The sequence below is a fragment of the Cucurbita moschata genome, unplaced genomic scaffold (assembly GCF_002738365.1).
Source record: "Cucurbita moschata cultivar Rifu unplaced genomic scaffold, Cmos_1.0 Cmo_Scf00149, whole genome shotgun sequence".
Taxonomy (NCBI): domain Eukaryota; kingdom Viridiplantae; phylum Streptophyta; class Magnoliopsida; order Cucurbitales; family Cucurbitaceae; genus Cucurbita; species Cucurbita moschata.
In genome coordinates this window covers 69,713-76,107 of record NW_019268665.1, presented here as the reverse complement: position 1 = coordinate 76,107, position 6,395 = coordinate 69,713, and the positions used below count along the sequence as shown (strand labels likewise).

Below are 6,395 nucleotides of genomic sequence, written 5' to 3'. Positions count from 1 at the left end.
GAATGGTATAAAAAATGGGTCATGCACCATAAACTCATGGGAAGATCGTTGATGGAATCGATGCAATCGACGCTCCCCTGGATGGGTTGCCAATCAAAGACCTAACATTTGATATTGATTCTTTTAAAGAAAGAGCCACACAATCGAACAGCTTGAAACGTCGCGGTAGCCCTGAGAACTCTAACACACATAGGGAAGGACGTGTCGAAGAGTTAGATATTAAGCAAAAGATCATGCTAAAATTCTTCAGCGATCTGACAAAAGACTTCAGGACATCAACACAAAAAATCCATTGTCGTCCAGCGGTTAGGATATCTGGCTTTCACCCAGGAGACTCGGGTTCGATTCTCGGCAATGGAATATTATTTTCTTATTTCATTTTATTTTACAGTTTCTATCTTAGATTAAAGAGACTTTTATGAACTTTGTACCTTTTTAGAGTTATGTTATAGATATTTTGTTCAATTTCAAATGGTTAGTGCGATAATCCAGTCGTTTTCGAGAACTCTCTTATTGAACGAAATCACGGTTGAGATGAGCACCCGAGTTTGTTTGACAAGTTGGGCTGTAGAGAACCACACCTCAAGCCAAGTTCATGTGGGCTTAGAAAACTTCAAATCCAAGAACACAACCCCTTAAAGGAAAACCGGGATGCTAAGAAATTAAAAAGCTTTATTTTTGACGTAGAACGATACTAGAAGGTTACTGGAACTTGCCCATAGGCTTTAATTATTACCACAAAATCACTGTCTTATTTTTTCCGTTCATAATTCAAGGCCCACAAAGAAACCTCAAGTCTTAAACCTTTTCTGAAATCTTCTGGACAGAGAACTGATGGTTGTTGGTTCCAGAATTGTGAATGATGAACACAGCAGTGAGCTCTTGTCTTTGAGAAAAATGTGTCTCGAACAAGAACACCAAATTGCTTTATGGCGTTGGAAGCCTCAGTGTTGAACTTGCAAGTTACTTCAAGTTTTGACGTGTGCAAAGATCCTCTCTGATTAACAAGAAAAGTTAGATCAAAGTCAATTGCTTCAAGTCCTTCCTTTTCAGTTGTGAAGCTTGGGCTTATGAATACNCTAAGAGTTACGTTGGTCGCAATGCATCTCATGAACGATGCAAAACTATGGTGGTGCTCGAAGGTGAATGGTATAAAAAATGGGTCATGCACCATAAACTCATGGGATGACTGTTGATGGAATCGATGCAATCGACGCTCCTCTAGATGGGTTGCCAATCAAAGACCTGACGTTTGATGTTATCCCTTTTGAAGAAAGAGCCACACGATCGANTCCTCTGCTCTCTTTAAATATCTTCGAACACTCTACTAACAGACATAACACAAACACTGTAAGATATGAGTAAGTTTCTCTTTTATACTTAAACGACCCGTTTATCAAATCACATAAAATTTGCACATTTTTGCTTTTGCCTACTTGGGAAAACAGTAGAAAAGATAGAGTGCAGGTTGAGTAAATTCCAGTAATTGTAGGAACGATACTAAGAGTTACGTTGGTCGCAATGCATCTCATGAACGATGCAAAACTATGGTGGTGCTCGAAGGTGAATGGTATAAAAAATGGGTCATGCACCATAAACTCATGGGATGACTGTTGATGGAATCGATGCAATCGACGCTCCTCTAGATGGGTTGCCAATCAAAGACCTGACGTTTGATGTTATCCCTTTTGAAGAAAGAGCCACACGATCGAACAACTCGAAACATCGCGGTAACTCTGAGAACTCTATCACACACATGAAAGGACGTGTTGAAGAGTTAGACATTACCCAAAACATCATAGTGAAACTCTTCAGCGATTAGACAAAATACTTTAGGTNATTTGGTCAAGTTCAACAAGTGGGGTTGAGATGATTCAAATGGTTAATGTCACTTTATTTGATTCAAATTGTTAATGTGATAATCCAGTTGAATAGTTACAAGTTATTTCCAAGGTCTCTCTTATTGAAGAGCAACAAGGCTGAAATGATTGAGATGAGTACGTGAGTGAGTTTGACAAAATTGAAATAAAATCAAATAAAATCAATAAAATAAAAAAAATTAGCCTTATGACACTTCCTTCAACTCGAAGGGCGGTAAATAAAGGATTCCTTCGCCCAAGACCCATGATCCAACTCCCAACATGAAAATGATAAGTTATAGAATCATTCCAAGAACCTCAATGCAGGGGTTACAAACTTACATTACCAATCTCGACAACTTGACGTGTCATCAGCGTTAGGAACGACCGCATCAGAGCAAGTCATGAGGATAGAAGATCCCGTTGAAGGATGATAGACCAACCGTAATCTTCAGCCCAACGAGCAAAGTTTTTGTAGAAGCAAGTACCCTTGTATTAAAGAAATTAACACCTTCTTATACAAAATTTGGATCAACCAAGAGATAAAAGCTAGAATTAGATGATGAGATCCAAGATTGAGAAACAAGATTTGGAATCTTTTTCTAAATTGAGTCACTTCACAATCGAACTTGATCAAGACTTAATTGAATGACTTAGATGCAATCTACCACAAGAATTGCATGAAACTTAGAAATGACAAAGATAGGCTCAGATTTCTATAAGGGGGATCGTCTCAACTTGAGAGATCAATTTCATTGATCACAAATATGCTTTTACATAATAATTTGTGGGTATTTATAGCCTCCCAACAAAAGAAGTTAGTGGCCGTGATTTAATCTCGATTCCTTTAAATCTCCACTAAAGACAAAGTCAATTTGAGCATTACAAACTTTATGAAATTAAAATAATAAATAAAGTTTTCTAACCACTCATGAAATGATGCTTGCAACTTCATCCACTACTTCAACCGTCCAAATATTTACTTTTGAATCTCCAAATCATCTTGACTCAAACGAATTAGCTTGTAACACATGAAATGATGGTTGAACCTAACCTATCCAATTTTGTAGATGACGTATGAATGCTTGTTGAATCTTCTAGTATGAATTAAGGATATATGAAAGAGAAACTCAAAGAACCGTGAGTTAAGACCTTGAACCGATTAAATAGCTCAAGATTTAAGTAACATTAAAATAATCTACTATATGAGCTCCGCTGCCTATCAAATTTTAATACTAAGCATATTATAGTATGTTGAGGTTAGATATGAAATTTGGTGGTCATTGGATAAGGATAAGTAGGTAAACCAAGAAACGGTGTAAAATGACCATAATGCCCCTAAGGTAATTTACCTTCGGTTCATGACCTAGATGACCTTCAAATGCTATGAAATTCATCCGTAGATCTTATTTTATGAAGTGTTATATGAATCCTTATCTCAAGAGGTTTATATAAGGTAATGAAGTTTGTGAGTTATTGGAAAACTTTAGTTAGCGAAACCAAGATACGAGAGAAAATGCTCATCACGATCCATATGACCTTTGCCATGAATTACGATGTTTATAAGTTTTGTAGTCAATGTTACCAATGTTTGCTGCACACAAAAAGATAGGGATGTTAAATTTTTAAGTCACTTGGATCAATTGGGTACCAAATTATTGTTTTCAACTTCATGTCATCCTTAGATTCATGAGAAAACTGAGGTGGTTAATAAAATATTAGGAGCATATAAAATGATCTTCCAGGAGAATTTTCAACACATTCTACTTTCAATATTGTTGACTTGAGTCCTTTTGATGTAGGTGATGATTTTCTGATTCGAGGACGAATCCTTCTGAAGAGGGGGAAGATGATAAGGATCACGGTGTTCCAAATGTTCCAACTTGTCCTATTACACGATCCAAGGCTAAGAAGATTCAACAAGCATTCATTCTTCATCTACAAAATTGGATAGGCTCGGTTCAACTATTATTTCATGTGTTACAAGCTTATAAGATTGAAAAATGACCATTTGGAGCTTCAGAAGTGAATATTTACACCGTTGAAGGAGCAAATGAAGTTGCAAGCATCATTACATGAGTTATTAGAAAACTTTATTTATTTTTAATTTCATAAAGTTTGTAACGGTAGAATTGTCAAATTGACTTCTTTTTTTTTTGAGATTTAAGGGGATCGAGATTAAATCCCGGCCACTAACTTATTTTGTGGGAGACTATAAATACCCCCAAATTATTATGTAAAAATTAGATTTGTGATGAATGAAATTGATCTCTAAAGTTGAGAAGTTCCCCTTCAAAATCGGAGCATCATCTATGCAAGTTTCATGCCATTCTTGTGGTAGAATTGCATGAGCCATGCAGTCACTCTTTCACATTGTGTGGTTGAGTGAAATTCTCAACCTTCTACTTATTTTTTGGGATTTCTTTTCTCCGTATTCATTGTAATTTATCCGGATACAAACAAGTTTATTTTTGTAGGGAATGTATTAAGCACATAGATTTATTAATTACGGTGAACTTTTGTATAAAACGAAGTAAATACAAATGGAGTAACATGAGATAGAAGTAAACATAGTAATAAAAAGAAACTACATAAACTTAAAGTAAGTTAATCCCATTTTACAATATAAATATGGTTCAATTGTAGCAAAGAAGTAGTTTTGAAAATTAGCCACTCCAGATCAATCTATGTTTGGAAAATTAAAATAAAGAAAAAATAAATAAATAAAAATATTTTTCAAAAACTTAGTTTGGTGTGAATCTTTGCTTAAAATTCAAATGTTTATTTTATTTTATTTTTATTTTATTTTTATTTTTATAAAAGGATAAAACACATAATTTTGAAATTAAAAAAAAATAGTTATCAATGCATGGGCTCCTGTGGCGCACAAAAATATGTGGATAAATTTCATATATTGATGTGCCGAAAACATATACACACGGGCAACTAAAAATAATAGATCCACTATAAAGGTATTTGGTCTAGTGGTATGATTTTTTTCTTACAAATTAGGTGTAATGAACAAAAAAAAAAATAATAATGAGTTTAAAATTACCAAACAAAATATCAATTTTCAAATGGAATGGAGACATAAGACCTTTTGAAAAAAAAAAGGACAAAAGAAAAATATTAAATACATTTTCAACTAATGCATTTGGTTGAGAGATATTATGGCCAATATAAGAAAATTATAGCATTAACTAATTTTCAAGGACACATATGGATCCTTAGCATACTAAAATGACTGTTATTATTGGTATCAAACCAATAACAATTCATATCAGCTAAATCTTCCCATTGATAATTAGGCCAGAGAAAGAACTTGAATTTATTTTTATATCTATCAACATGTTTGCTACTTTTATCTAAAACTTGATCACTGAGTTTTTCTTATTTGGGTTGTAAAATTATGTATTTCTATGGATATCATTTCTATTTTTAGAATTGAAACAAAAACATGTGGATAAATTTCAAATATTGAGGCGCAAAAAAGATATGGACCAGCAACTAAAAATGATAGATCCACTCCAAGGCATTTGGCCTAGAGGTATAATTCTCGCTTCGGGTGCGTGAGGTCTCAAGTTTGATTTTCAAAATGCCCCCAACAATTATATCAAATTGAAGCATGTAATATAATAAGATTTGAAATAGGTTTTATAAACCTTGATCCAAGAAGTAATTCAGATGGATATTTGGAAAGAAAAAAAAAAAGGAAGCTATATTTAATTATAATTTACAAGTGTCTTTATAACATGTTATTTGAAGAGAGCAAACAACAAGAATAAACAAACAAAGGAAATTTGTGTATGTATGATTCTCTTCAAATCTTTGAAACTATGAGGATTCCTCTCATTTCTTGACAACAGTCATCTACTCTTACTCCTACTCCCTTCTCTAAGAATCAACATTCTTCGAAGGCCGAGGTAGTCTTATCAAAGAAGATGAGGGAACCACTTTCAAATAATTCCATGAGGACTTGAGAAAGTTTTGTAAAAGAAGACAAGGGTACCACTTTCTATTGCAGAAGTTCTATGTGAATAGAGAATGAACCATATTCTTGGGAGATAAGATAGAGCCTCGAATCTAACTTCAAAGGCATTACACAAATTGTTCTATGATATTTTATTTAGGAACTCTTTGTAATGATGTCTGCTGAAGGTTTCAGAAGAGGGACACAGATTCTCTATTGCACTGATCTCCCAATAGAAGTTTTACGTAGGTTATCTGTCATCACAATCCTTTTAAGGAAGATGCGCCCAAATAAAAAGTGAACAATAACATTTCAAGAAGTTTCAGAGAGAGAGAAGAGGATTGTGATAGAAGTTGCCCTAGGTAAAACTTCTTTAAATGTCTTAGCCAATCATGACCTCATAATGAGGAGTCTCTTGGACAACAATAACGTATGGACAACAAATGTCTTAACCAATTGTGACGGTCATGATTGCTCAAGGCGTGTCGCCCAAATAATCGGTAAACAATAACATTGCCCAAATAACTGCCTTGGACAACAAATCGATTACAAGAATGGCTGAGACA

The 6,395-nt window shown here is 34.3% G+C and overlaps 1 non-coding gene across 1 annotated transcript; it reads left to right on the top strand.

Annotated features, from left to right (window-relative positions):
* Positions 1-288: 288 nt before the first annotated feature.
* On the top strand, positions 289-360 carry TRNAE-UUC. Its single transcript has one exon. It is a non-coding gene; the product is annotated as a tRNA-Glu (tRNA).
* The last annotated feature ends 6,035 nt before the right edge of the window (positions 361-6,395 follow it).